The sequence below is a fragment of the Amblyraja radiata genome, chromosome X, assembly GCF_010909765.2.
Source record: "Amblyraja radiata isolate CabotCenter1 chromosome X, sAmbRad1.1.pri, whole genome shotgun sequence".
NCBI lineage: Eukaryota > Metazoa > Chordata > Chondrichthyes > Rajiformes > Rajidae > Amblyraja > Amblyraja radiata.
Window position 1 is genome coordinate 8,353,779 of NC_045999.1, and position 9,083 is coordinate 8,362,861.

Below are 9,083 nucleotides of genomic sequence, written 5' to 3' on the forward strand. Positions count from 1 at the left end.
ATATGTTGAATACGGAAAGACCTTTTGTTCGATTATTTATTAGATAAATCAGCTTACTTTGACATAAATTTATCTACATTTATGGTTTTTAAAACTATACGGTTGCTGAGTTCTGATTTGTGTTAATGTTCAAGTTTAATCACTCCAAGAGTTCTCTAAAACTTTTAGCTTTATAACTTTATAAGTTCATTACGTTCTAGACACTAAACAATAGGTGCAGGAGTAGGCCATTCGGCCCTTCGAGCCAGCACTGCCATTCAATGTGATCATGGCTGATCATCCCCAATCAGTACCCCGTTCCTGCCTTCTCCCCATATCCCCTGACTCCGCTATCTTTAAGAGCTCTATCTAACTCCCGCTTGAAAGCATCCAGAGAACCGGCCTCCACCGCCCTCTGAGGCAGAGAATTCCACAGACTCACAACTCTCTGTGTGAAAACGTTTTTCCTCATCTCCGTAAATGGCTTACCCCTTATTCTTGAACTGTGGCCCCTGATTCTGGACTCCCCCAACATCGGGAACATGTTTCCTGCCTCTAGCATGTCCAAACCCTTAATAGTCTTATATGCTTCAATAAGATGCCCTCTCATCCTTCTAAACTCCAGAGTGTACAAGCCCAGCCGCTCCAATCTATCAACATATGACAGTCCCGCCATCCTGGGAATTAACCTTGTAAACCTACGCTGCACTCCCTCAATAGCAAGAATGTCCTTCCTCAAATTAGGGGACCAAAACTGCACACAATACTCCAGGTGTGGTCTCACTAGGGCTCTGTACAACTGCAGAAGGACCTCTTTGCTCCAGTACTCAACTCCTCTTGTTATGAAGGCCAACATGCCATTCGCTTTCCGTACCTGCATGCTTACTTTCAGTGACTGATGAACAAGGACCCCCAGATCCCGTTGAGAGGCAAAGATAGGTTAGCCACGATTGAATGCTGGAGTAGATGCGATGGGCTGAATGGCCTAATTTTGCGCCAATCTCTTATGAACATGAATAAAAATGTTGTGGATAAAATTCAGGGGACCTGTCATTACGGCAGGACACCACTGGGTGGGAGTGTTGACCACAAAATAATTAGAGGGGGGCACTATTAAATATTTAAAGGAGGGCACCATTAAATAGTTATGGGAGGGCACCATTAAATAGGAGAGAGAGAGAGAGAGAGAGGGAGGGAGGCCTGGGGGAGAGAGAGATAGGGAGGGGAACAGGGTAGTGGAGGGAGGAGAGAAGGGGAGAGGGGGAGAGAGGGGAAAGTGGGAAATGGGGAAGAGAGAAGGGGAGAATGGACGTGTAATTGCGGTCTCAATGTTCCTGCTCCCTAAGTACTCCCCACTCATCAGACGGGTTAAACCAACTGTGAGGACAGTTAAAGTATGGTCAGAGGAAGCGGACTTCACACTTCAGCAGTGTTTTGGAAACACTGACTGGAAGGCGTTTGCAGCCCAGGCCACCCTTGACTCCCACACGGACATTGATTCCTACACATCCTCTGTTCTGGACTTTATAAACTCCACCATCAATAGTGTCACCTCCCTCAAACGGGTGACCATATTCCCGAATCAGAAGCCATGGATGAACAGCGAGGTCAGGCTACTGCTGAAAGCACGGGACACCGCTTTCAGGTCAGGCGATGCTCGAGCCTACAGTTCATCCAGGGCTAACCTGAAGAGGGGCATCAAGAAGGCCAAGCACTGCCATAAGCTCAGGATTGAGGAGCACTTCAACAACAACTCCGACCCCCGACGCATGTGGCAAGGCATCCAGGCCATCACGGACTACAGACCCTCCAACACCACCCCCACATCCAGCGACGCCTCCTTCCTTGAGGAGCTTAATCACTTCTATGGCCGCTTCGACAGGGACAATCTAGAGACAGCCATCAAGGCTGTGCTACCTGCCGATCACCAACCCCTCACACTCACCCCCTACGACGTATACGTGGCACTGAGTAGGACTAATGCACGTAAAGCTGCTGGCCCTGACGGCATCCCCGGGCGCGTGCTCAGGGCCTGTGCTGCGCAGCTGACAGACGTCTGGACTGACATCTTCAACCTGTCACTTGCCCAAGCAGTTGTCCCCACGTGCCTTAAAACCACCTCCATCGTGCCAGTGCCAAAACACTCCACTGCGGCAAGCCTCAACGACTTCCGCCCAGTTGCACTTACCCCCATCATCACCAAGTGCTTCGAGAGGCTGGTCCTGGCACACCTCAAAAGCTGCCTACCCCCCACACTGGATCCCTATCAGTTTGCCTACCGCAAGAACAGGAGTACGGAGGATGTCATCTCAACGGCACTTCACTCCGCCCTCTCCCACCTCGACAACAGAGACACTTACGTAAGAATGCTGTTCATCGATTACAGCTCAGCATTCAACACCATTATACCATCAAAACTGATCACCAAACTCGGTAACCTGGGCATCGACCCCTCCCTCTGCAACTGGATACTGGACTTTCTAACCAACAGACCCCAGTCTGTTAGGTTAGACAAGCACACCTCTTCAACCCTCACCCTGAACACCGGCGTTCCACAGGGCTGTGTGCTGAGCCCCCTCCTCTACTCCCTCTTCACCTATGACTGCACACCTGTACATGGTACTAACACCATCATCAAGTATGCAGATGATACAACGGTGATTGACCTCATCAGCAACAACGATGAGTCGGCCTACAGGGAGGAGGTCCAGCACTTAGCAGCATGGTGCGCTGACAACAACCTGGCCCTTAACTCCAAGAAGACCAAGGAGCTCATTGTAGACTTCAGGAAGTCCAGGGGCGGCACGCACACCCCCATCCACATTAACGGGATGGAGGTGGAACGTGTTTCTAGCTTCAGGTTCCTGGGAGTCAACATCTCCGATGACCTCTCTTTGACCCACAATACCTCAACTCTGATCAAGAAGGCTCACCAACGTCTCTTCTTCCTGAGGAGACTGAAGAAGGTCCATCTGTCTCCTCAGATCCTGGCGAACTTCTACCGCTGCACCATCGAGAGCATCCTTACCAACTGTATCACAGTATGGTATGGCAACTGCTCTGTCTCCGACCGGAAGGCATTGCAGAGGGTGGTGAAAATTGCCCAACGCATCACCGGTTCCTCGCTCCCCTCCATTGAGTCTGTCCAAAGCAAGCGTTGTCTGCGGAGGGCGCTCAGCATCGCCAAGGACTGCTCTCACCCCAACCATGGACTGTTTACCCTCCTGCCATCCGGGAGGCGCTACAGGTCTCTCCGTTGCCGGACCAGCAGGTCCAGGAACAGCTTCTTCCCAGCGGCTGTCACTCTACTCAACAATGTACCTCGGTGACTGCCAATCACCCCCCCCCCCCCCCCGGACACTTATTATTATTTATTCAAATCATTTGCTATGTCGCTCTTCCAGGGAGATGCTAAATGCATTTCGTTGTCTCTGTACTGTACACCGACAATGACAATTCAAATTGAATCTGAATCTGAATCTGGACGCCACTACGTGGAAGTGTTGAGCAGGGAATAACAGGACGTGTAATTGCGGCGGGACACCACAGGGTGGGAGTGTTGAGCAGGGAATAACAGGACGTGTAATTGCGGCGGGACTCCACTGGGTGGGAGTGTTGAGCAGGGAATAACAGGACGTGTAATTGCGGCGGGACACCACAGGGTGGGAGTGTTGAGCAGGGAATACCAGGACGTGTAATTGCGGCGGGACACCACAGGGTGGGAGTGTTGAGCAGGGAATAACAGGACTTGTCATTGTACACATGTAACTCCCTGAAGGCAGCAACACAAGGTGCTCTTGCCCTGTTGCATGTGTTTGAATAAACTTTTGCTTATTAGATATCAGCTTACTTTGACAATTGTAGCATGAACATTGGCTTCTCCAATTTCAGGTAGTCCCTGCTTTCTCCCCCCTTCCCCTCCCCTTCCCAGCTCCCCCACATCCCACTGTCTCCGCATCTTCCTTTCTTCTTCCCACCACCCACATCAGTCTGAAGAAGGGTCTCGACCCAAAACATCACCTGTTCCTTCGCTCGGTAGATGTACGGTATATATCACGGTGTTAGGCACACACTGATGCAACTGCTAGTGATGTTTGGCTGAAGCAAAGGGCGAAGTGCATTGGGAAAACGCCAAATGAGATGGAAAATATGCAAAAAGTGCCGGAAAGCTGATCAAATGTTGTCTTTGAAAGGGAGAATGTGGAGTTGTGATAACGTCTCTAGCCACCACTGCAGATTCTGGGATCCCCACTGTTGGATTAGGGGGTATTTGCTATGAGAAGGGGTTGGGGAAAACGGGTTACTTTCTCTGGAATGCCGGAGGTTGAATGGAGAGCTGTTGGGAGTTTGGAAAAATACAAGAGACAGTCAGAACCCAGTTTGGAAATATCAAAGGCGAGAGGACATGGTTTAATTTATAGTTTAGTTAATTTTAGAGATACAGCACGGAAACAGGCCATTCGGCCCACCGAGTCCACGCCGACCAGCGATCCCCTACACCAGCACTATCCTACACACACTAGGGACAATTTGAAACTTTTTTGCTGAAGCCAATTAACCTACAAACCTGCACGTCTTTGGGATGTGGGAGGAAACCGGAGCACCCGGGGAAAACCCACGTGGTCACCGGGAGAACGTACGGACAGCACCCGTAGTCAGGATCGAACCCGGGTCTCCGGCGCTGTGAGGCAGCAACTCTAGCGCTGCGCCGCATCTAGTGGGCGTAGGTTTAAGGTGAGAAGGGCAAAGTTGAAAGGAAATGTGCAGGAGATGGAAGTGAGTGCCTGGAACGCGCTGTCGGAAGTGGTGGTGGTGGAGGCAGATACAATAGTGGAGTTTAAGATGATTTTAGATGGGCACAGTAACACAGGGAGTGGAGCCATATGGATTACGTGTGGACAAAGAAGATTCATTTCTCTTGGCATCATGAGAGGTTGGTCAGATGTGTCTGTTCCTGTTCTGTATTGTTCTATGTAACGATGCAACAAACTCCTATATTTAATGCGCGGACAACACAATCGGCAACAAAATATATTGTTCAACAAAACTGTTAATAAATAATCTATTATCGGAATTGGCTTGAATGAAGTTTTGTGCAAACCAATTGCAACTAAGGGCCTGATCCTGTATTGTTGAACAGGGAAGACAGCCACAAAGTGCTGGAGTAACTCAGCGGGTCGAGCAGCATCTCTGGAGACGATTCGGGTGGGAACCCTTCTTCAGGCTGAAAGTAGAGGAGTGGGGACTGGAGGTAGGAAAAGGCCAGAACAAAGCAGGGCCGGCAACAGCTGACCAAGGTAGAGCCCACAATGGTCCATTGTTGGCTGGGGAAGAGGTGATACAGAGGATTCCGAGGGATTAACGAAGGGATACAGAGATGCGAACAGTGGAACTAGTAGGAGAACAGGGCTGGGGAAGGGGGCGGGGGGAGAGAGGGGATGCAGGGGTTACTTGTAATTAGAGAAGTCAGTGTTCACACCGCTGGGGTGTAAGCTGCCCAAGCGAAATATGAGGTGCTGTTCCTCCAATTTGCGCTGGGCCTCACTCTGACAATGGAGGAGGCCCAGGACAGAATGGTCAGTGTGGGAATGGGAGATCAGGTAGGCCCAGGCGGACTGAATACAGGCTTATCACTGATTAGTTCAGTTTAGTTTATTTATTGTCACATGTATCGGGGTACAGCGAGAAGCTTTTTTGTTGCGTGCTATCCAGTCAGCGGAAAGACTATACAGGATTACAATCGAGTACAGATACAGGATAAAGGATATAATATTTAGCGCAAGATAAAATCCTGCAACGTGCATTAGCTGGTTCGGAGTTGGGAGGTGGTAGGTCAGTGACCAACTTACTCAGTCTGAAGAAGAGTCTCAACCCGAAACGTCGCCTATTCCTTTGCTCCATAGATGCTGCTTCACCCGCTGAGTTTCTCCAGCATTTTTGTCTACCTTCAATTTAATTTTAACTGCTTACATTCTGAAATATAACTGTTCTAATCACAGACTGCTTTTTGTTTTTCAAGCATTGAAGTGAATTCAAGAAATGGATAAGATGGCGTCTTCACCCGACAATAACCACATCTATAGTGCAGACAACGCCGGGTTTGAAATGGAGGTAATTTCTCAGATGTCTCTTGCAGAGATGTAACGTTGAGGATCGATAAGGTGCTGGTAAAGGGCCTGTCCCACTTTCACGACCTAATTCACGACCTCCGCCAAGTTTGCTCTTGACTCATACTCGCAGCAAGGTCGTCACGAGGTCGTAGGTAGGCCGTGATGCTAGTCGTAGGTACTCGTGGCTTCAAGTAGGTCGGGGCGTTTTTTCAACATGATGAAAAATGTCCACGAGTGAAAAAGTTTGTGAATTAGGTCGTGAGAGTGGGACAGGCCCTGTAGGCCGCATTTGGAATATTGTGTTCAATTCTGGGCACCGTATCTGAGGAAGGGTGAGCTGGCTCTGGAGAGGGTCCAGAGGAGGAGGTTTACAAGAATGATCGCAGCAATGAGTATTATGAGCATTGTTGGCACTGGGCCTGTACTCGCTGGAGTTTAGAAGAATGAGGGGGGGAGACCTCATTGAAACATACAGAATAGTGAAAGGCTTGGATAGAGTGGATGTGGAGAGGATGTTTCCACTAGTGGGAGAGTCCAGGACTAGAGGTCACAGCCTCAGAATTAAAGGACGTTCTCTTAGGAAGGAGATGAGGAGAAATTTCTTTAGTCAGAGGGTGGTGAATGTGTGAAATTCTTTGCCACGGAAGGCTGCGGAGGCCAAGTCAGTGGATATATTTAAGGCAGGGGATATGGGGAGAAGGCAGAAATGGGGTACTGATTGGGGATGATCAGCCATGATCACATTGAATGATGGTGCTGGCTCAAAAAACATATCAAATCTCGTTGCACATATGTGCAATGACAATAAAAGATATTATTATTATTATTATTAAAGGGCTGAATGGCCTCCTCCTGCACCTATTGTCTATTGTCCATTGAGATAGATAGATTCTTGATTAGTACAGGTTATGGGGAGAAGGCAGGAGAATGGGGTTAGGAGGGAGAGATAGATCAGCCATGATTCAATGACGGAGTACTCTTGAAGGGCCGAATGGCCTAATTCTACTCCTATTCCTTCTGACCTTATGTGTTTGATGCAGCCCTGTCAAAGTGAGATAGCATGGCACCTCCAGCTCCTTTCCAGCTTCATCCCCCTACTACAATTAGTCCGAAGAAGGGTGTCAACCCGAAACGTCGCCTATTCATTCCCTCCAGAGATGCTGCCTGACCCGCTGAGTTATTTGAGCAACTTGGTTATTTTAAACAAGCATCTTTAGTTTCGTTTAGCTTAGTTAATTATTGCCACTTTCTTGCGTGCCAGAAAAATTATACAGGATTACAATCGAGCCGTCCAACTGCAGATGCTGGTCAAAACCAAAGATACACACAAAATGCTGGAGTAACTCAGCGGGACAGGCAGCATCTCTGGCGAGAAGGAATGGGTGACGTTTCGGGTCGAGACTGGTAAAGCGAATAAGGTATTGTGCAAGATAATGTTCAATAAAATTAAAGATAGTCTGAGGGTCAGGACTGCTTTCTAGTTGGTGAGAGGATGGTTCAGTTGCCTGATAACAGCCGGGAAGAAACTGTCCCTGAATCTGGAGGTGTGCGTTTCCACACTTCTGTACCTCTTGCCTGATGGGAGAGGGGAGAAGAGGGAGTGATTGGGGTGAGACTTGTCCTTGACTATGCTGTTGGCTTTGCACTGAATATGTCCTTCGTATTGCAGGAAGATGTTCCATCCAAACCTTCAGATAAAACCTCGGCATGGACTTCCGACAAGAAAGAGAGTCCCAAGGTTGTAAGGTACAAGTCAAAATTAATTCAGATTTATTTTCTCACCAAAACACCAACTTTCCACCCATTTCTCTCCGAGAGAAGTTACCCAGCCATGTTCAGTTTAGTTTATTGTCACGTGTACCGAGGTACAGTGAAAAGCTTTTGTTGCGTGCTAACCAGTCAGCGGAAAGACAATACGTGATTACAATCGAGCCATTCGCAGTGTACAGATACATGATAAGGTAATAACGTTTAGTGCAAGGTAAAGCCAGCAAAGTCCGATCAAGGATAGTCCGAGGGTCACCAATGGGGTAGATAGTAGTTCAGGACCGCTCGCTGGTTGTGGTGGGATGGTTCAGTTGCCTGATAACAGCTGGGAAGAAACTGTCCCTGAATCTGGAGGTGCGCGTTTTAACACTCCTGTGCCTTATGCCCGATGGGGGAGGGGAGAAGAGGGAGTGGCCGGGGTGCGACTGGTCCTTGATGATGCTGCTGGCCTTGCCGAGGCAGCTTGAGTTGTAGATGGAGTCAATGGAAGGGAGGTTGAGGCCCTTCCTAACTATAGTAGAGTCTGGAGTCCTAGAGTACAGAGAGAGGCCATTCTGTCCATTATGTCCATACTAGCCATTAAATAACTATATATACTAACCCCATTTAGCAGCATTTACTCTGTAGACCAATGTACATTAGTGATTCAAGTGGTTGGCTCAATAGGTCAGTTGTTGTGAGATTCTCTGCCTCAGTACCTTTCGTTTACCGGGCTTTGCCCCACCCCTATCTCTCTTTTCCACCTTTCTCCCTCCTCCTCCATCAGTCTGAAGAAGAGTCCCAACACCTCACACAGACCCGAGCAAATTCCACACAGACAGCACCCGAGGTCAGGATTGAACCCGGGTCTCTGGCGCTGTACGGTAGCAGCTCTACCTGCTGCAACACCATGCCACCCTTAGAGAGTCTGTTCTCCAGAGTGTCTTAAGAAAGTTCCCGGCCCGAAACGTCACCTATCCAAGTTCTCCAGAGATGATGCCTGAGATACTCCAGCACTTTGTGTGTTTTTGTTTTGTAAACCAGCATCTGCAGTTCCTAGTTTCTACAGCTGGACATGGCTAGGTTACACTTTTAGTTTCGTTTAGTTTAGTTTAGTGATACCGAGCGGGTCCGTGCCGACCAGCGGTCCCCGCACATTAACACTATCCTACACACACTAGGGACAATTTACATTTACACCAAGCCAATTAACCTACAAACCTGCACGTCTTTGGAGTGTGGGAGGAA